This window comes from Varroa destructor, unplaced genomic scaffold, assembly GCF_002443255.2.
Source record: "Varroa destructor unplaced genomic scaffold, Vdes_3.0 BEIS01000001.1, whole genome shotgun sequence".
NCBI classification, from domain to species: domain Eukaryota; kingdom Metazoa; phylum Arthropoda; class Arachnida; order Mesostigmata; family Varroidae; genus Varroa; species Varroa destructor.
The window spans coordinates 69,012,885-69,036,311 of record NW_019211454.1 but is presented as its reverse complement, the minus strand read 5'-3'; the positions used below and the strand labels follow the sequence as shown (position 1 = coordinate 69,036,311).

The following is a 23,427-nucleotide window of genomic DNA, read 5'->3' as shown; positions in this document are numbered from 1 at the left end:
CTTCTTAATTTTAATTCTATACACACTCTACCTACTTTCGAAAACGTACATAAAGTATTGAAGGACATATGGTACTAGGCTTTTCTTAGCAGAAATTACATCTTTTAGATTTTTTCCAAATATAATTTATTGAGTTTTAGAGGACATTAAAAAAAACTTAGAAATCTTTCTGGCCTAATCATTGATATAAACTAGGTAGTTTAACACGATGTTTTGGAACAAGCATGGACACACGTATACAAGACTAGAGCAAATGAATGAAACGTTCGTCTTTGTCAACTGATAACCACGTTAATCTCGGTCCACGTTAGCTTGATGACAGCATTAACCTTGGACGAGATAATGAAAATAATGAATAAGTGTATTTGAGTTCTTACCGGCGGAGCTGGCCTGAAGACCGCAGGTATCCCAGACTTTGGAGGTTTTAAAAAGCTATGCTCTCGTGCGGTATAATTTTGAGGTCGTAAAAGATGCTACCACGAAGGAACTATTCAACCGGCTATCAGGTGAGTTCTGGCTTGCCAGAACATTTTTTCCGCTTTAAGCGATGGCGAAACTTTTGAATAATTCCTGCAAGGTAAGTGGGTTCTAGAGGACGAATTAGGCCTGAAAATGGGGTTTCATGTTCTTCTAGGCAATATAAGGAACACAGCGCGAATGGCCTGGTTTGGGCTCGAATTCGTAGGAAGAGCTCAGCTGGCCCGATATTACGCCCCGCAGAAAAATCTAAGGCATATCTTGGGCGCGCTCAGTATGCAGCTGACGTTTCCTTGTTGTTAGTTTAGAAAAAAAAAAAGATGTCCTGACACAGTACTCCAGTGTAGCATGGACTCAAGGTGGATGCTAGGCGAAATTAAGATTTGTACCCGCTATTCAGTTCCGTGACAGAGCTGTATAAAACTGCAAACCCGCCGCGACCCTCGCTAACGATGCCACACTCACTGCATCGATCAAGGCTCAACAACACAAAGCTCCAAAGAGACTAAACAATGAAGGTCTCCAGTCCGGGAAAAAAGCGAACCTTGATAAAGGCCTGCTTTTCCCGGCCCAAAGTATTGCTTTTTCAACCGGTCTTCAGAGCCACCCGAGTGTTTTAGCCCGTTAGGCAATTAAAAGCCCGGTATTTTATAGAGAAGGACGTTTGGGCTAGAGTAAAGAATGCACTCGGTAGTATTACGCCGACGCTTGCTAGCAAGCGAAGGGCGCAAAGAAAGCCAGGCCACTCCAAACACCCGTGGATCTTCAGGCCAGTTTTGTTAGGCTTAATACATGTCCCATATCAATATATGGGTCACACAAGCTTAGCGCAAGGTTTCGTCGGCAATGAGGTGTGAAACAATGCGTTTCGTGCGCCTGTCTGTTTGACCATGTCCGTCTTAGGTAAGCTGGATAAATAATACATAATGCTAAAACCCAGTCGGTATTTGTTCATATATTTTTATGCTTGATCGAAGTTAAAATTTACTATTAATTTGAAGTAAGAAAAATGAATTAAAACGAAAAAGGGTGTGTTTTGGGTTTCAGGTGCCAAAAAAAAAGGAAACAGAAGTCCATTATAGTATATTTAATGTGGCAACTATTTGCGCTTATTCGCCGCGGAACTTATTTCTATAGTGAATTCATTCAACCCTAAGTTGTGATCCTTAAATAAGTTATGTATGCTCAATTTGCTGCGTGTGTCCTTTTTACGCAAAACTCTTACCCTTAGAGTAGACCTCATGCCCACTTCTCGGTTTGGCTATCATAAGTCCATTAAAATCTTGAAACTAATGATTTTGAAAGCCAAGAGCATATTTAAAACGCTTGTATTGATTATGAGAAAAATTCAGAAAAATGAAAAAAATTCAAAAAAAACATCGACTATTGAGATATCTATTTGTTTATTTATATATATTATACACACAATTTCCACACATTAAAACAGTGTCGTTCGGAGCAATGATGTCTTTATTGCTCGATTCTAAGGAAAAGCTAATAAATATGGTGGTGAGAGTATTCGATGCGTTTTTTATCAATTAGTCGCCTATAGCGAACATGGGGGTATAATAAGTGTGGGGTAAGATATATATCATTGCTCGTTACCATGAAAGTATGGGGTTTGTCAGCACGTTGCAAAACTAAGTCTCTATATTTACTCGGACGTGTAGTATAGTGTATGTCGATCTAGCTAAAAAATAAGCATGAGCAAATAAATATAAAACATCAATGAAACGCAGCTTCTATTCATGGGTCTCTGTTTATTGGTTTCGGGTATTCCCACTGCACCCATTTATTATCATATTATTTGAGCTGACTTAAAAAGGATATCGGATAATACGTTTGTCCTTAGCTTGACAATTCATGTAAATACGAAGCCGAAGGTCGCTCGCTTTGGCTCTACAATGCGGTATACACCCGCTCCGAGAACCAAAAGTCAAGTATATCTTTAATGCAGGAAATATGAAACATACACTTACCGCATGGTTGGACTTGGTCGGTAATTCCTCCAAGCCAAATAACGATCTATAAAATTTGTACATTTTAAATTTGTTGCGTTCCTGACTTTAGGCTTTTGGTACTTTATTGATGTGTGCCTTATTATTATTATTGATGTAACCTGTTCCAGTTATTTGCTATAATATACGTTCAAATAAGATATGGGAACGTATAACATTAAGTCACGTGTTTCGATAGCTTTAATTACCGCCTTCAAATTCCGCGGCTTCAAATCTAGCGTCATATTACGGAGAATAATTCTGAAAAAGCCTTCAGGCTACTCCCTCATGACGACAACCACAAAGTGCACAACAAGCGCTGACATTGTTAAGCTGGCAGGTGGATTCATTGCTGTTAACAATCGGCTTGTTCGTCTGACTCACTTTTTTCGCGCACGTTTTCTGGCCCGACTTCCAGGGGGCGCAGCGTTCGCCTCTTTCACCGAGGGACTATTCCTGTCTGTGTGGGTTTTGCCCTCTCTCTTATACGCTTGTGTGCCTTGGCGGTACCGGCGACGATCGTGGTAGAGGCCCTACGCTTCGGTGGCTAGGTAGAGAACTTTGCCCAGCAGCAGGAGCGCCGCTTGTGGCCTGTGGCGGTACACTGTGCGTCGCGATCTATGTTTGGCTGTTCGTTGATGTCTGGTTGTGTGTATTTCGCCTTTGTGTAAGGGCTACAGTAGTGGTCGCTGCTATCAGCGCTACCCACCAGCCGCGAGTAAAAAGCAGCGAGTCGAACAGAGCGGTTCGGTTGGGCGAAGGGGCACCGTCGCGTCCGTGAAAGGCGCCCCACGTCACAACGTGCTCGCCCACACTGTTGTTGCGGCTTCTGCAGGCAGCTCCTCTTTTTAACAGCGACAAAAACTCGTGCCATCGATATAGCAGTTTAATAGTGTTTGTGTCAATGTATGAAAGGCTGATAACTTAGACAACCTCGGCAAACGAGGAGTTTACTTTGTAATTCTGGAGAGTTCGCTAACAGACGGCTAATCTCTATTTTACCAGTGGCAGCAATAGCCGATAGGCTGAGGCGATTCATTCAATCAGTATCGCGCCCGCAGTGATCCCGCTTGCATGTCACCATCAGTCAGTCTGAGAGTAACATCCAACAGTGAATACGCCTTCGTTTAGAAGCTACTTTGTTCTGCTTAAAGCGTCGTCTGTTCGTCAATTGAAGCCGCTCTTCTCTGGCCCGTATTGACTCCGTCTACCGTAATATTGCTCACCTTGGCTGCTTAGTCGATGTTGTTTCGTAGCAGGTAACGAGTAGGAACAGGTGTATCACACGGTACTGCAGGACAAAAAAGAAAGAAAGAAAAAAAAGCAACGTTGTGTGTGTTGATCATGAACAGCTACAGAGGAAAATTTGCTACCGACACCAAACGTTATTTTCTGTCTGCTTGATTAGACCGCACGAAGACAGCGTTGACCTGCCTTTCTACACTATGAAATGCTTCGTAGGCTGAAAATTTCTTGCTATCAGGATTCTACACAAATGGCGCAGGACTTTTATGCACACAGCAACAGTTCTATCATTTGGATTAAGTTTTTACGGAAAAATGCAAGCTACTCCTACCCGTCAGTGATGAATCAGAGGTTGTTTTCTTGTTGAGTTCATGTAACCGATACGATTGTTGGGTAAATGTTTTGATTTTTTGTATGGCGAAAGCCTACAGTTGCGCGGTAGGACTCTTCCATGCGCAGTCGAATAACTCGAAACTCAATCATCAGTGCTTTCTCGTGACGAGCAATTCAAGTTAATGAATAAATCTATAACAGTGAAATTTTCTGTGGTGGAACAATCTTAATTGAATTCATCTTTGGACTACTCGTGTTCCTTGCATTTGGATACTTCGCAGATAACTAACATAAGCGACGGATGGGACGATGCGCAAATGAAATGTAAGTACCATCCGGTCGAGACCATAAGGACCTCGTCAAACCTCGTTCGATTCTCTTGAGGGTACGTTTGACCAAGTTCTCTCTGGCAGCTTAACACGTAATGTCAGAGAATTAGGTACTACTGAACTGCGCAATACAATGATTTGTCTCGTGTAACGATATTAATTTAATTCTGCACTGGGAATATTTTGAGCAGTTGCCTATGAGGGCCGTGCCTTGTGGCAAGTAGGCTTTAAGCAAGCATATATATCTAAGCTGGGTTCTGGAGGCAGTTAGGACTTACGTTCATCTATTGCATATACGTTTGCGTGTTGGACGTTGCTGTATCACCCGTCACCTTCTCACGCCCGTCTCTTCTAATCAACATCGAAAATAATAGAGATATTATCGATTTACCTTTGAAGCTAACGTCGATCCTTTAGATAAAGCTTGGCTTTACATACCCACACAGATAGATAGATAGATAGATAGAGTTGAAACACTGGCTCTCGCCAAGCCTGTTTAGTAGTCATTAACTCTCCTCTTCCATATTCGTACCCATGCATTTGAATTGTTACGTTGACGAAACACGAATATGTGTAAGGGTACGAAAGTTTGATGGTCGCACAAAACCTGGGACGGTTCGGCTTTTTCGCAGCATCTTTTCTTTGCATTGATGAATCAAGATTCAGTACTCTCTGTCGTTTGAAACAGTACCGCTATGCTACAGTTCAAAAAAACTTCACTCTGACCGGAAACAGAAAAAATATAGACCCGACACTGGGCCATAGGGAGATCAGTCATTATTACTATTATCTACACGAACGAATGCGCGGCATCGTAATCAACACTACCTAGCAACCTTTGTCCTAAGTGAATTGTTAGGCTCATGATCCGTGATAGTATGAGCTAGGCTTTGGTCGATTCTAGTTTGTGTCACACGTTTGATTTCTCCTACGCCATTGCACATTATTTACAATGAACTCTAACGTAATTCCGACTAGAGCGTACTGAGTACGTACGGGTGGGTAACACTTTCAGCTGTGCGCCATGCAACAAGCAATTTGTCAAAAGATAGCATTCCGCTTACATTGTGCTAGCTCTCAACATGAGATACGCGGTGAGTCACATCTGACGCGGCAGCTTGATTGGTAACAATGCGCTTTTACTAAAATATTGTGTTATTCTAACGTGTGTGTATATATATATATACTTGTTTGCAGTCCATCTGAGAATAGGTGGGCCAACGCTTTTGGTAGTTCCGACGTTAGCATAGCCTTCAGCAATCAGCCGTTTCGGTGAGGCTTTGAATTGACATTCAGCGTCGTTAAAAACATGTAACAATTGATCCTAGTGCTTTGCTATTGACACCTCCTTTGGCTTAACCGTCGCCATCGCTGCTACTAAATATAACACTTGTTGCAGCATGTGAAGCCTACAGTGACAGTTTCGCGCCTCGCTCAAGTCCACCTGCCCCTAAGATCGACAAGGTACAATAACGTTTGTCATCGACAACACGCATTACTTGATCCGATATCTAAAACTATAGGTACATATAGTCTGAAAAACGCCAATATAATCTAAGAAACGTTGCCACTATTTACGAAATTCATCAAAAAGAGTAAATACACGGACATACCCGAACCTTAGTGTAAAATTAACATTGACTCTATAATACCTGTCTACTGGTCCATATTAATCTAAAACACTGCTGACGTAGTTAGCAAGGATCATTCATTGGTCCGTACAGAAAGGAGAATAGCTTCCTTAACAGTATTGCATAAGTGGGACGAGATCTGTCGTCCTAACTCTACCTCAACAACTTCAATGGACAGATAAGTGGACATGCAACATATCCACATCGGTCTGGCGTTTTTGCAAAACGTAAGAAATTAATAAAAATTAACTGAGTCAGGTAACTTTACATAAAAGCTACCTACAGAGGTGACTATGCCAATACCGTAATTGAACTTAAACACGAAATAGTTTGAAGTGTCACTTGATTAAATAGAGTCACGGTGTGGCGTCTTGCACAACAAACTTATTAATCGGTCAAAAGTCGTTCTGCCGTTGGGGTGAAACATTATTTTTCATCAGCCAATCCTCAATATAATTGTACTTAATTGAGTACCAGCAATAATCAACTGGGAGCTGTCTACTGTTTTCTACAGTGAATACTTTCGTCTATCTAGTAGCACGACAAAGGAACTTCTACACGGAGTTCCTTCAACTCTGTCCGTTGCTACACCATCTGCCGTCGACCTTTTTTTTTGTTGTTACAACAATAGCTGACTGCCATTCTATCTAGTTGAACTGACAACACCTACTATCATTTCTGTTCTATACATAACGCATGAAGTTAATCCCTCGAGCTTTAAAGACCAGACTCCTGTAAATGATATCATGCTGAATTGTTCTCTGTTCTAACTAACTGGACCATATATTGTTCAGAAAGGAGTTCAGAGGAAGCTCGATTATTGGACAGAGAATATGTGTTCTACATGATGACGCATTAAAGACTATTGGAACACATAACAATGTTTTATTTTTTGGAACAGCGTTACAATGACGGATTCGAAATGAGCGTAGGAGTGCCAACAGACGGAGTTCATCTTGTCATTTACAGTATCGGCCCACGTATGTGGGCGTCAAACAAATAACTCGGAAGTAACAAAATGCAACACAGCCAATAGATCGTAGCCATTACCGTGTCCAAGCTTTTTCGATCGTGCAGGGTCGTGTACTTTTAGAAGATGTCCTTTAGGTTTATTGGCATTGACTAGTACCCATTTAGCATTAATGAGTTGGCATTTTTTTTTATCTAAATGTTTATTAGAATTGGGCTACGTACGAATTGAGCATTAGCTTTTAAGACGGCTGTCGCGAGAAGGTTCTCATTTAAAGATTCACGTATTGCTTGGGTATATACTGTCTCCAGTCCGATACTGGTTCCTCATCTACTTTCCGTCGAAGTACGGTATATGCCAATTCAAAATTGATATATATATAATCAATTAAGCCAGGTAGTCAAAGAAGGTAGAAAAGAGACGTCGTTATTTAGTCTGCATCTAATATCTGATAAATATCGACACAATGACAAGTCAGCCAACCGACTTCAATGTTTAAAATCAGACACGAGAGTTGTTGGATCAGTCGGCATCTTTGTACGCTGTTTGTGAGCCTGCAAGAGGTATTCAGAATGCCCTTGCCAGATGACTGCAGTGATGAATGCTGGGAATCATTCTCAGTGCGGATGTACATCAACATATATGCCCTTCTCAATGTAGGTTTACAGGCTGGAGCAAGCTAGGCGCTGAGGCAAAAGATGGCTTAATATTCGAAGAACTGCTAGCAAATTTGAAGTAAAGCTTAGGCTATTCGAGCTCTAATTGCCTTCGTTATTATTTATTCGTGAGGCTACGTTCTGATTTGCCGCGAGTCTTTACAATTTAACCATTTTAATTCCGCATTTTATGATGGAAGATAGATAAACGAATTCTTGAGCTTTCAAGTTGTTATGTATCGAGCTGTAGTTTAGTTACGTATGTTGACGTAGTGGGACCCTTCCCTTGTTGAGACACCTAAAAAGATATCTCAATTTTGTTAAGAACAACTTCACCGGACATGCCGGTAACACTTTACCTGGCGTCGCTTTTGAAGGCCAGCCACTTCATAAACTTTCAAATTGAATCGAATTTTTGTTTTTCCTCCAGGTCGTTCACCGAATAAACTAGAGAGTCTCCTAGTTGCGCTTCGTCCAAAGAAATTACCGGATAAAGACCGTAAAAAGCTACCGAACTTCCTCCGCTGATAATGGACCGTCAAAGTAGAAGCCAAAGATAGTATCAGCGTTATGTCGGACGCTTTTAAGTGTGCCATATAGGTGCTATAGAAACATTACTTAGGTCCGTCCTAAATATACGACCATTTAGTCGAGCTTATATTGACCGTATTGGATAAAACTATTGCTACTACTAGCTATTATAGCAAAACGACAACTGTCACAAAATCATTCTCATTAAAAAACACGAAGTTTTTTTATACTGGCCTAAATAAAAATTTCAATTTTCTTTATCATGCTCACTTATGACTACAACTTAAAAGTAAACGATCAATAGCATCGAAATTCACTCAGTATCAATAGGTTCTAAGAGAATTCTAGATGAAGAATTTCATTATAAAACTAACTGTCATAATAAGGTGATCTGGTTAGGAGAATTTTTCAACCCAGCTGCCACCTTTGGGTCTTAATATTGGTACTTAGATTTACATAGACGCTTCCACTACCGTGTGCTGCTTTGTTTTTTGAAACGATCATACCAACGATAACCGTTGTTCAGTATTACGTTTAACTAAGTTGTAGCCATATTCTGTTTTATTTAATGGTAGACCGAGTGATAAATTTTATGTGCACTATTTTTTTCACCGGTACACAGTGTTTTTAAAGCTTGTTGTTTGCCTCTTCCTTATGCCCCAACTTGTAGCTGTTGCAGTAGATCATTCGAAAATCTCTTGATCTGTTACCTATTTTATGTTAACTAGGCTTGTCTATCCTAATTTCACAGCAGCTGCTGCTGCTGCTGCTGCTGTGGCAAAATTGTTTCACTCGCTGACCGCCAGATAAAAGCTCATCAAAAAAAAAAGATATATATATATATATTTCTTTTAAATAGTTTAATTATGCTTGGTTTGTTAACAAGTTGTTGAAATCGCCTCTTCAGTGTAGCGTGGTAATCTTGACACAAGTATCTCGTCTCATTCTCGAGGGTCTCTACGAGCTGAAACATTGATTCTATACTGTGCGTTGCTATTCATTGTAGTTAAGGTAATTTCTGGCCGTTCACCAAAATGTTATTGACTAAAGATTGTTAGCAGGATATGCGTTGACTTTGAAAGAAGGCCATTCAGTTTATAGTATTATCCTGAAACTATCAAACATATAGTTGTTGAGGTTTCTCTACTATGTAAATCACTAAAACACTCTAAAATCTAACAACATCTATGTATGTTCTTCTCGCTAAGGAACTTCTGTTTGAGCTCCCGATCGTGATACGTCGGACCTTGGAGCAGCGTTAAAATGTGATCATTAGATCTTACCTATCTTTAGATCAGCAAGAAAGACTGTGTCAAGCTGTGCCGGCTACGTTGTAAAGCATTTTGTCTACGTTTCTTTGAGTTTGCATGACTGGCGCTTTTAGGGTGGAAAAGCGAGTGGAATTTACTGCCAAAATTCACCGCCGCCGTCTGAGTCGCCGGATCGTGACTATCGCTTTTCGCGCATAAATTTGTATTTCCCATACGGTGCTAGTGGACGGCTTACCATAGATAGAGTACGAGAGCATCCGTTACTTACGGAAGCTCCTGTTGGTCGCAAGTTGAAACCAAGCTCTAGCAAATTTCATGACGATAATTATAATAAATTAGGAGCGTTTTTGATAGGGATGGGTTAACTGACAAAGTCAAATTTATGTTACTTTCACGCTTGGCGCTTGCTGATATATTTTTCACGGTATACCTTAGAGTGGTGGAATGGATAGATAGAGACAACAATGGCAACTATGCAGAGAATCCAATGAAAACATATTATGTCACCCTTCTCATGAATGTAGACCAATTTAGATAGATTAGATCCTTTTTGTGCGCAAAAATTTATTTGCTGTTTCGTGTTGATTTTTTTTTCAGAATGTAAGAATTAGGCTACCCACACAGAGTTAGAATTATCCATAATTTATCTGAATCAAGCTTTGTAAAACAACTTTAACCAAGCACGAAGAATACGAGTATAATTTTTGTTTAATATTGACTCAGATCATTTCACCCGTAGATTTAACTGCGAGGCCAACTGGACATATAATAAAGACATCAAATACAGCCCACCTTTTTCGGCTGTTCCGCGTTCGCTGTTTCCCGTGCGGAAATGTGCAAGATCTAGTTCACGATACAACTAGGTACTGTAGTCCCTTCGTATTATCGATTATGCTACAGTATGTCGGAGACCATTGTCTGCTAACAGACATTCCGTAGAGCGGCTACGTGTATCTAAAATAGACGGACAAAAAATGCACGAAATGGATCCGCTCGCTTGACACGTGGTGTCTCTGATCTCGGAGGCGAATGACCCCGACCATGTCCATGACCCCAATCACCATGGCGCTTATTATCTTTCTCTTATCTGATGCCTTAACGTTGAACTCTCCGTCTAGATCATACAGGTTAGCAATGACTGCCGGGAAAGCAACGTGATCACGCAGACACGTCCCCTCCATTTTTGTACTTAATTCACGTTCTTCTTAATGGAACAAAAGAGGCGACAAAGATGACTGATCTTATTATATCCGAAGACAAATCAAGGAGACGACCTCGATATGGCTGCTTTTTCTTAATAATTGTTATCACTGTTGTAATTATTATCCCGCGTGACTTAGTGTGAAGCTGTCCTCGAGCAGGTCCTTGATCAGAGTCACCAGCTTGAAATAACATTGAATTGGCTGAAGTTGAACATTGAGTTTACATCTTTCTTTACAATTTCTACTCTTAAAATAGAGCGCTTCAGTGGTATCCATGTAACCTCTTTGTATAGATAATATCTTTATTTTTTCATAATTAGCTTTACAGGAGGCTTCACTCCTTTGCTTTAAATTAGAAACATGTGTTAGCGCTCTTGTTCGCTCTATAAATGATAAGAAACGTATCTGCGATACAACGCTTACGTACTATACTCTGGGTGCAATAATTGTAATAGGGTAATATCATATTTGCGCCGTTCTTCAATTTTTCTTAGCGCGCTAAACAGAAGACTACCAAAAGCTACAATTAAAGCTAAAAATTAGAACCTAGGTCATCCCTACATTCCAGCAACGACGTCGACAGGTCTTATATGTCTACTCTAGCAAATATTAGGGATTTGTTCTAGGCTCTGTTTAGTTATCATAAATGCCATTATAGCTAGGATTTAATTGCTAGGTAAGTCTACGGTCCTTTTTTTGTGTGATTCATTTTTTGTAAAATGTCGTCTGTAATTTTTTCCGAGTGCTTTGGTTATATCTATGTTGATTGTTTATATGAGGCTATGCGTGTTAAAGTTTTATTATAACGGAGAACCTCTATATGTTACAGCGGTTCCTTTCTATTTCTAAACGGAAATTAAAATGGAGCCAAGTTTCCCTACTCATGGAAAATCGCAAGCCTTGACAATAATATTTAGGTTCTAAGTATTAGCTGCGTGCACGGTCATCACCCATTAGAGGGTAATTGCGTTCCACTGATGCCCCCGCCCTCCCCATGGTGACGCCTAATCATGGCGGTGGCCCTCTTCGATCGTGAAGGATGGCTCTTGCTGCGAAGGCTTAGCGGAACCGAGCCTTGCCTGAGAGAGAACAAACCCTATGCTCCTACGTACCTCCCTCACGATCCTGGGGTCTACTTTTGATACAAAGTGTTGTGATGGGTTGTTGTACGTGTGGATACGGGGATCCGGGATCACGAGTCCCTTTGTACAAATAGCTACTTGCAGGGCAGGTGCTGACGTTTTTCCTAGGTTCATTGTCCTGAAAGTGCACAAATTGGACTCAACAGCAACAGGTTCGTTGGCAACCATATAGCTTCGTATGCGAGGAATTATTAATTTGAAATCGAACCAAATCAGTACTACTTATCGATTTAACTACGAAATTGGCCTAATCCCCGTGCAGCAAAGGTCAATTGATGGCCGATCGGTAGCATTGTGGTATTGCTTGTAGGATTTGCAGGAATGGCGCATATTTAGTGAATCTCGTAAAATACACGCAAAAGAGGTACTGATCGCTTGAGTTTACTTATGTTTTTATTTTTATTGTATTTATTATTGTTAATATATAGTCACAAATTTCAAAAGCTAATGAACACCTACGAGTGAAAAAATTCTGACGGGTCCAACTGGATTAAAAATATTATAGTCGATTATTATATTTCCACAACTGTAATAGATATATTATCTTGTTCTTTGGTAATTTCTCTTAGGTATATTAAGCGAAAGTGGCTTTAATAGCGGAAGTGGCGGAAGTAACATTAAAACTCATCGTATCGACAATTCTAGAGCCAAGAGTCTAATTCACAAATGCTAATTAGGCCTGTGCCCGGCCTCAAACATGTGCTCTTCATTGAAAACGGGTCATTTAGTGCAGTGGTGTGAAGACATACGGAAAATTGTTGCTTATCAAAGCGTAAATCTGTTTAGTTGGCGCGATTTTAACCCCAGGTACCTAGCGCCTCTTTTTCCTAATCGGCTACAAAAGTACCATGAAAAACGTTAATATATAAGAAAAGCCCGATGGGATCCTTTAACGGGACATCGAAAACAGCTGATGATATTCAGATTGTTAACAACAGCAGAAGTAGGGATAACAACAGCAAATCGAAGAACAATAATCAATACTGAATACGTTCCTGGACAGAATGATGTACCACAGTCAGTAACGAACAAAAATGCTACGTACTAGTAATCGTGCTCTATACGATTAAACTGTCCCGACGGTCCAGAGTGGCCTTTTCCTAGCGATAGCTAAATAAGGGGAGCCTTTGTTTTGATTTGACTAACTGTTGAAAGTTCTCATTGGATTTACATTACATTTAACTCTATGCGGTTGACATAATGTCAATATGAAGCTGTTTTTGTCAATTCATTCATGATGATAATCACTAGTGCAGTGAAATTGTCACGGTCTAGTCTTTATCTGATTTAGGTAGTTTCAGCAAGCGAGGGCGACTCTGTTAGCAGTGACAATGATGAATTTCGTATTTTGTAAATTTTCGTGCCGGGGCTAGGCACCTCGTTGTCGTCGGCGCTGCCGTTAAAAGGTCATATGCCGTGAGAGTGGATGCAGAGTCCGAAGGGTGTAATTGAGTAATTGCTGAATACCATTGTCAAGTGATGGTTCCACTATTAGTGGCACTATTGCTTAGTCCAAATGTGACAGTACTTAACAAAGTGTGTGTCGTTTTTGGAGAGAGAGAGAGAGAGACTTTCAATAGCCCAGATACCTGCGATTACCCAGTGTGGTTCGCGATCGTTACGATGGTTCGGCGTCAACATTGGCCTCTCAAAACGAATTGGCTAAAGGGGTGATGTGGAGGGGGGTAAGCGAGCAGCGGTACGAGAGCCGGATCTGAACAGATCGTTGTCGTCTAGTCATAACGATAGATGTGACCCCCTTTGTCGTTTTCTCCCTATGTAGGTATTCAAGTTGTCGGTGTTTCTATTAGTTGTTTTTCAAGTTTAACATGATACTCTAACGTAACAAGCCAAGTGCTTCACCAACTGAGAAGCTGCAAGACGTCACCATATCTAAATGAGTATGATATGTCAAGCAAAAGAGCTAGGAAGCATCATGACTTGTGCTCGTATGGACTGATGCGATGTGAAACGACAGCTTACATCGGACAAATCTGTACAAACGAAAGAAGAGAGTTATGAAACCATTGGGTTAATAAAACTGTCTAAATGAATGACTCTAAAAACTAGACTGGGGTAGAAATTTCCCTTAATAACTCTCAAAAACAATTGAGACGACTTCTCTATAGGCGCATCGCTTGTTTGAGTTCTAGGCCTTTGCACAAATATTATCATAGTGGGTTTCACGATTGCTTTGGCAACCCATCTAGTGGTCTGTCAGCTTCGCTGTAAAAAAAGTCGCGTATAAATAAAAAACTTCAGTTGCTAAAAGCAGGTTCAAATTGGGCACTTCGGTACCTTTGACAAGAGACACTGCTTAACTCTGTTTTTTTTTTTCGGCAATATGTATAAGAAACTGACGACTGTCAACACTTAGAGATTATGTCCTTCCATTAATGTTGGCTGTCTGAAATTTGCTAAAACATAAGCCAGTTAGAACAGAACGCACGAGGTTGACGCATGTGATAGCGTTACAATTTCCAGCTTTAAAATACTGGTTGTGCGGTCTAAAAGTACCATTAAATCGTTGCGCTGGATCAGCTGAATGAACTAAGATTTCGCTCATTCGTATATGCAACATAAAAGGAACCACACACTAAATTTCGTTCACTAGGTGAGTAATAAGCTCTGTTTATACATGTTGTACTATAAATAAAGTATTTTTCATCGAACCGAAGTTTCGATGGTTAGATATACCCAGGAAGAAGCATCAAGTGCTTTGCCGTATGGGAACATCACGGAAAAACCCATACCCATCTAAGGACACCATCACCAAAGGCTATTTAGATGTTACGAAAATAACTTTTCGTTTTTAACACGACAACAGATCAAATAAGCGGAAGGAGCTCACAAAAAACGCTCTTGCCGCGCTTAAAAAACTATTGAATTGTCGAAAGTAATATTGCATAGCCGGTATATTGAAAACCCTATTTTGAGATAAACTAAAACCTACTCGTTTAAAGAACTACAGAGAACCGGAGCACGTACCCATAACTGGAAACAAGACTTTAACCCCAAATGAAAAACAACTCGTCTAGTGATAAAAACCTGTGTTAGAAACACTATAGGCTGTGGATTTGATAATTCAATGCAATCTCTATTTATTACTTTGTTAGGCTGAAGCATTTATTGAATGGTTGACCCATTGGGCCTTGCGAATATTGTGAAGAAAGTGCCTCGAACATATAACGTCCGCTACACGGACAATAGTTGGACAAAGTTAGAGTAATAATTCTAGACACTTTACGTATGCTTAGTTGGGAACACTGGAAAGTTTACGTTGCTCGAAAGGACAACATTTTTCAATGGAAAGTGCCAACTTTACCCCCGCCTCTACTGTATATGCTTCGTGGACTTCACGACCACAGTGTGGACGGGTGCTGTTCATCGTGTGGCCCATCTCATTTTTCTTTTATACTTGATGATGTTTAATACAAAGACGAAAGTAGCATTTCAGAAACTCTGATAGAAGACCGGCAAAAAAAAGTAGCAACCTTTGAGCATTTCAGTGTTTTGACACTATCAAAGGTTCAATGATTACCGGAGTCAACATAAGTTGTTTTAAACGTGTTATGAAAGAAATGTGGGGATCTTTGTTTGTCGAAGTATATTTCTAAAATGATTTTTTTTCAGATACATGGAGCTGTTAAAATTCTACCAGATATATCTAAGGACTATTATAAAAACATATCCGTTAGTAACCAAGGATACAGCGTCTACCACGGACGCTCTCCCTTGTGCACTACAATTCCGTTGCTGTTAACGACAATGAACAATGAATTAACAGCCAGGTTTTTTTTTTAGTAGAATTACATTCAGTGATAGATATATTTACAACTGTTTGCGTTTTCTCAACAAAAAGAAATATCACCATTATTCAAATTGAAGATTTTAAACAGATTTAGACTGTTAGCCACCCAACTAACTTAGCTCCTTCGGCCTTATCATTTCTATAATGCGCAACGGATAGAAGTGTCCCGAATGGGTTGGCTCATGACGTAGGCGCAAGACCCCGGCTGTCACTAGCCGAACATCCCTATGTGATAAGAGTGTATGCTGTATATGTTTAGGCCCTAAACGGAGAAGCGTAGCCGTTCGCGGAACCAGACGTATTCCGAGTTTGAACAAGAAGATATAGCAGGACCGTTTGCGCTTGACACCATTGCGCAGCCTGCCACAGCTGCCATCTTAAAGGCAACTGTTTATTCGCAGCTGTGTGCCTTGCCTATAAGATATACCTGCAAAGTAGAGGTACCGAATTACTGGGGCAACCCAGCAGGCCATCGGCGCTGTCGCCACCAGCTATTTTGCTGCGAGATTCTACAAGTCTAAGCAATCGACTTGTACCGGTGTCAGTGGCAATGGCAGCAGTGCCTATTTCTCGCTCCTTTGTTCTGTTTAGGTAACAAAAAAAGCGACAACAGAGGTCCCCTCAGCTGATCAACTTTATTTCGTATGTGAATCTTTGTCATCACTGATGTGTTCGACCTCCTAAACAGTTACCGACCGAAACCCCATAATTTCGAAGGTAACAAGCGGACCTGGACCTTCATACATTACGTTTGCACAAACTATATGTAACTATATATATACATCGCTTAAGATTTCGTTATATAATATGAATATAAGGATAATTTCCTCATCGCTTCAAAGGACAGCGAAGAACCAACGTGTATTGGAACGGTAATTGCAACTTGGGGCACGAAATCAACAGCCAACTTACTTTGGTGCGTAGTTGGCTAGCCTTCGTAGCTCATCGTAAGGGTCCGCTGGTTGACGATGCGTAACCCATCGCGTCGTTTAAACTCAAATCTGTGACTATCGCAAAAAACTAGCACGGGGTTTAAGGAATACCCTAATAGATCGAGAAGGATAGAGGGATCATTAACGTGGGCCACCATCGGCTGGCCTGTTATACGTTGAAGGTGCTAATTGTGACGAATCAATACATACTGTTCGATGCTTTATCCTACAGCTGATCGCGTAGCGGTTTTGACACATACTGACGCGCTAATGCACTCTTCGGTGCAAGTATGACTTTATATACGAAGTAGGGTACCACAAATCATACTGTGCGATCATAATGCCAACAGATCTACAAACGTTTCGACGAAATATTACATGAATAATTAATCATCCATTTTAAGCGATTGATGTCTCAGGCTCAGTTTTATCTATAGTGAGACCGACCCAAGCAAGTGTTCGCGACTGGCCTACCTATGGACTTGTTTGCTTTACGAATATTTAAATTTTTATAACTGCTATCATCTCTTGAAAAGCCGCCGATAAATCGTAGCGATTGCTTTTGGTGCTGGTGGACCGATGACCTGGGCAGATAAATACACACTTCTGGGGTGGTACTTGAAAAAAAATACGCCCATCCATACAAAAGCTATCTCTTAAAACATTTTAATAAAATGCTATAACCTTGTAATAAAATTACTTCAAAGGGGGTATGTCCGTATTGCTCCGAACCATAAACATTTTCAACAACATATAAACTTTATACAGTCTCTACACACATACGCCGGGCCAAACATTTTATAACATGTGAGTACATAAATACTAAATAGCAGAAATTCGAAAAAAACGATTTCGCTCAGTGGAGTGAACTATGGCACCCTGGCAGGATAAATTGAACATTTATATCTTTAGGTTGCCTGAAAGGTGCCACCTAGATAAAGCTTTTTCTAAATAGCAGGCTTCTGCTGACGTTGTTTCAACAGGCGTACAAACATATTTTTCGGATCGACCAAGATTTCGATAAATATTGCACTGAATTGCGTACTATTATTTGTAAGCTATCAGCCAGCTACACTTATCTAACTAGTCCCTCATTTATTCTTCCATTTCATGTGCTTTGTTCAGGTTGTAATAATTTTATACCGCATGCCTTCGTTTAACGCTCTCACCCTGATTTTCTAAGAAGCCAATTTGGCTCCGTGAACGTACAGCAGACATCGCTGATGGATACATATCGACATTTATGGCACAATAAACACTTTTCTTTTGCTTACTTTATAAAATTGGTACTGGCTTAATTCTTTCTCTGTCCGACCGCCAATTCATTTTTCTTAGACGGGCCTTTTCAGTGGCGGAGGGCAAACAAACAGCTGAGACGTCATAGACAAATTCGTCGTTTACTGCGCTCATCTCCTTCTGTTATCAGTACACAAAATCGTTGCCAAGTTGATGACCACAGCGGGTCAATTATGGTCTGGCAAAAATAGGCACATGGTAGGTATGCCGTAGGACGAACTAAATTTGTTAAACAAACACTTATTGAAATTATTTTTTTACAAAACGCTAGTGTTTATTTTTGTAAGACGATCCATGCATTTTGTAGTAGGTGGCTATTTTAATCAAGCACTATAATATACGGTAATCGTAATAATAGTGCTATCGTACCTGCCTGGCAAGTAATCCCTCGCTACTTTATGAAAGGAGGATGGTACTTGAAGTACTTGAAGCTGAAGTCGATAGAGGTTTAGATGGATAGTGAATGTTTCAGACAACTGGTCTAATTGAATTCGTTTGAATTGTTTTTAATTCGTCAAAATTCGTTTATATGATGCCAATTTTTTATAACTTAAATATGCTATTTTTAACACATAAGGCGCTGTAGAAATTGTCTACGAGATAATGACTATATTTCTTAGAAGGTTTTCGACTCACACATGCTGTCTTGTACATTTTAGCTGAGCGAAAACCGCTGTGTGTAAATACTTGTGCATTATTTTGGCACTACAAGTTTTTGATTCCGTAATAAACTTACTCATCGCCGAACCAGAACTATTTGGTTTTTTTTTTCATTATCCCATCATTAACGTTTTTCAGAAAGAAATTATATTTTCAGTTGAGAAACTTCGTCAGGCCACTCACAACCCTGCTAGTTGGACGTATGATTTAAAAAAGATACTTAGAACATACGATGGAGAAAAAATTACCTCGTGAAGCTGACTAGTATCACAGGTCCTACATACGCTGTTAATGGAAAGCTCTTGCGAAAGTTCTTTCTAAACAGCTTCGCGGTTTTTGACATTAGTGTCAATTACAAGACATTTAGATAAGTTTATATCTATTTTTAGTGGACCTTATACTAAATTTGATCATTTTGTACACATATATAAAGACACCAATAGCATATGAAATTGCAGTGAGGAGTTTTTAATAAAATTACAGGTTTTTGCTTACTTATTTACTTATTTGAACCGACAAGATGGGCCAAACACGAAACAAGACCTATGGGACATACGGGTATCTCCAAATCATCCAAGTTTATAAAATCTTACCGTTGGAATTATACAAATAACCAGATTTGCCACAACATAGCCGTGCTTGCACATCTATACTTTTTCTAAAGGCCTCTGTCTGTGATGTCACGACTTCAGTACCGCCAACTGGGTACAACTTGGAAACTTTGTATAAAAAGTATATAGCTATCTTCAGTCTTCCGTACGCGTTAGGTAACGAACTCATAAAGCATCGGGTCGATGTCGTTGTTTTGCAATGCACGGGTGTAGCATAGCGCATTAAAAGCCAAAATAACTTGATTGCAACACTAGCAGAATTTGCTTACTTTAAATATTCCAGCAACCAAATGATTCTGTTAGCTACCGCTCGTCAAACTTATAGGTGAAAGAGAAACAATGGACGATTTCTACAAAATTATATTATATGTATACTATACATAGGCTGTGTTCCGCGAAAGTTCGGAAGTTTTGCACCACTGTAAACTTACGGTAGCCAAGGTGATTTTCTAACTTAAAAATATTTAAAAACTGCTTTAATTATAAGGCTCATATCGTGCACAAATAGTGTGAATATTTTTACTGTGCTAAATAATATTAGGAAGAGCTAGGTATTCAAACATTCTATAAATCGAAGTTATATAACGGTTTTATCAGGTTCACATTTTACGGTACGATGTCTAGAATATAGAGAGAAGCTAAAGAACCAAAGGGACGAACCGCCATACTCATTCGCTTATTACAATAGAGTCAGTCTGTCAAAAAGTAGTTTTGTATTTCCAGCTCACTCCAAAAGTCTTTAATTTTTGAAGGAAACGAGTTTCTTGCTCTGAAATTATTCTTTTGATTTCCTACGGCATTCCTTCGCCGATCGGACAACAGACAGGTTTCTTGGCGAAAGAAGAAGGCAACCATGAGGGCAATCCATTCTCGGATCTCTACCTTTTATTTCATATAGCTTGTCTTGTCAGCTATATGTATATTAGATAGCTTGTCTTGTAGGCTGTGTTGCGTGGACTCAAATAACTGTAATTCGAAAGAGCAAGGTCTCGACAATGATCCGGATGTAGAAAAATTCCAATCTGAAAATCTTTCAGATTTCCAAAGTCACATAAAGCTAAAAGTTGTTATGCAGCTGATAACTTTTTCCTTTTCGAGACTTCGATGCAGCCAACTTTTTAACCAGAGCTCTCAAGTCGAACTGCAGGCTGCCCTTAAGATTTTATTGTTTTTCAGCTTATAGTATAGCGCTTCGGCTATAATATTAGATTCGAGCAAATTGTTTGAGAAGACATCGTTACTTCATTCCTGATGCCGATCTTAAGAGCCGAAATTACGTCTCTTTCTCCCGTGCGAACAGTGATTTTCATTGGCTCAAGCAATGGCACTGCTAACGAGTTATCATGACTTTTTTTTTACGGTAGAGATCTTCCTGACTGCCTACGAGCAGGAGGCAATTCAAGACAGCATGCTGATTGATGTTCAGCTGTGCTTAGGTCAATTCTTCATCCGACAGATGGAGTTTCCAGTGCATCGTCATTTACTCTATTCGCCTGTTCCGAGTATAGTTTGTGGTTCAAACTCGGATTTTCAGCTTTAGGACGCGGATCTAGTTTTCGTCAAATAGTACTAATTGTTTTTCAGTTGGACATACAATTGTCTTCGTCGTTTACCGGGTCGCGGTTTTTCTAGCGAGTGGTGAGGGGGGCTAACAAAGGAGCGTGGGATACGAAAATCTTTCACCTTACATCCTTATCGCCCAGACAGTGTCATTAACAAGCGTGGACAATATCTAAATAGTGTTGCAAGTTCGAGATAATTCACAGCCAACCAAAGTCGAATCAATTTCATACAGACAAGTATTGCCGAAATTACTTTTCGACCTTCTCTATGTAATGCCTAAAAAACTCGCAATCAACGACTACCCTGGCCGTATACCATCTAATGCGTGTGAATCTATAATTGACACTTGTGTCGTAATAGCAATGCTTATTCGTATAAAACATAAAATACGAAACGGACTGAATTTTGTTTACATTAGAAATATGTGTACCACAGGCAAAGCGTATCGTATCGTTATTCGAAAAATTCATGCTCTAAGAATTGATTGTTATGTCGTCTGCGTTGCAGACGACATAACAGCATGCAACTAACTAGCCTAATTACGTTGATAATTTATACACTATATAAAGTCGTAAGGTACTTGTATGGGGTTGTCGTCCGCATTTAATATCAAATTATTAATAAGCTGCTTTGATTCTCTTTGCTTTCGTAGAAGAGCGCTTAATTTGACTGAGGTTAGCAGTTCATTCGAGTGTTATTCAAAAGGACGAATATATGGTTAAACCCCATCAAACAACAGATTCAATAATATCGTACTCTGACTAAGAGAGTCGACCCCAAAAACCACAATAGGCTACTTCCAAGGCACGTACAACACAACAGACTATAAAGTTCATTTGGCATAAATTGAAATATTTTTTTTTCAACGGATGCAAACTATGCTGGTAAAGCGCAAAATTCGTTATTACTTCAGTTGGGGCTAGGGGAAGACAAGCGAAGGGATATAACATAGAACATTGAAATTATATGTTTGTCATTGCAGTATTAGCCAGACCTAGACCACAAAACGACAGATAGCCTCAGTTATTACTCTATAGCATTCGTATGCGTACTTTTCACCAGCGTTATTCAGTATCTGTTTGTTACACAATTAGACAACATTGAGCGTGTTCCGATTAAGCACCTAGCAAACTCTGACTCTGAGCAGCAACACAAGATAGCCCCTGGCGCCATCATCAAACCAGCTGATTACGTCAAGACCAACAACTGACGCGTTCTGAAGTTAATAAGTGAATGAATAGAAAATTAATGCATTTCCGCTACTGAACTATCCTCTACCGGACGGACCAACTGGGTCTGTTGTACCATCGTGGGAGGCGGACGGTGTCCACTTAATCCACTCGACCCAGAAGTTGTGGCGCGTAACGGCTTCCTATCTCATGGTAATCATCATCACAATAATCATCGTTATCATAATGACAAAAAACGAACAGGAAATTAAAAGCATTCTGCTCGTGCAGAGTTCAGCTATTGCAGATCTAAAATAGCTTGCAGCAACGAGAGATTGAGATTGCTTTGACGCTGGCACCGATAATAACGCTTCGCAAAGTAACAATGAAAAACTTAACAAAGGAACCGTAAACGGATTTTACGTAAATGCATAATTCGATTTTGCGTTTACTAATTTTTCGTTTTATTGTAAATCCGTCACGTTCCGTTGCTTTATACTCATGTTATGAAAATGTGCCAAATAAAAATGTACGTCGTGTTTGCAATAACCCAAAGTTTTATCAGAAGATCCAAATAGCTACTTTAGCTTTAAATCATCCGTAACACGCGAGTTCATGCTCTAAAGATAATAAGTGCCATTGCTAAAAAAAACTGCTTTTTTAACACAACACCTATTATTATGCTTTCTAATTTTATGCCATCTATCTTTAGCTAATCTATAATTTCTATTTATTTGTTATTAGATTCCGACTACGAGTATCGGCGGACACTTATAAGATCTCGCCTTCGTGTCTTCGTTAACTCGTAAGGCTAGGCATTTGCTTTTAAAATACAACTGTCTGAAAAGGTCAACATTATTGTTGATATCATTCCCTCTTAGGCACCTAGGGCCTCTAGAGATCTTGTCGATTATGTAGTCTCAGGGAAAGGTAAAGGGAGAAATGTCTAACTCTGTGTATCGGCACCTACGCGGGCTGTTTAAGGTTGAAGATTTTGTTTCGAAAGGGAGCAACGCGGTGCTGAAAGTAGTTGATCTTTTCGCATGGACAAATCAACTGTTTTTGTAATTCGCCTACCTCAGCAAAACTCCCCAATATCTAGACTTCTTTGGATGATACAGTTCTACAACAGATAGCAATTCCTCGAGTTGGGTCGAGTCGAGTGAGACTTAGTCGACGCACCTAAGCGGAGTTTGTTTGATTTCTAGATTTTGCTAAACGGAATACGAGGCAGGTTACTTTGGGTTATTATATGCATTACGTCCATGATTATATTTCATGGCTAGCTAGGAGTAAATATATTGATTTTACCGCTAAACAGAACAAAGCCATAGCGGGTTTTTACAGTCAGCATCACAGAGATATTTCTATAATTAAAGGTTTCCAAAGAAAAAAAAAAGACTAGCGCAAGTGAACGCATGATTACGCCGTAGGAAGAGCTGCGCAAGAAGGAAAGCTTCCGACTGGAATACGAATATACGGCGTTGCAAGATGCACGCAAACCTCACTGCTAATAGAAAGCAAGTCAGGCTGTACCTCTTGAGACTCAGTTGGGTCGCCAGCACGACGTGTGATCCCTGGGCTTCGACATTAATAACCCT

At 39.9% G+C, this 23,427-nt stretch overlaps 1 protein-coding gene across 3 annotated transcripts in view; it reads left to right on the top strand.

Annotated features, from left to right (window-relative positions):
* The first annotated feature begins 3,762 nt into the window (after window positions 1-3,762).
* Window positions 3,763-23,427, top strand: part of LOC111248565 (putative polypeptide N-acetylgalactosaminyltransferase 9) — a 71,724-nt gene continuing 52,059 nt past the window's right edge. For 2 of the 3 annotated variants that reach the window (XM_022801135.2, XM_022801082.2), the window contains exon 1: window positions 3,763-4,376. The gene's annotated coding sequence lies outside the window, so the exon portion shown is untranslated. Of the gene's footprint in view, window positions 4,438-23,427 lie in introns of all 3 variants that reach the window. The other variant, XM_022801109.2, reaches the window with a different exon arrangement.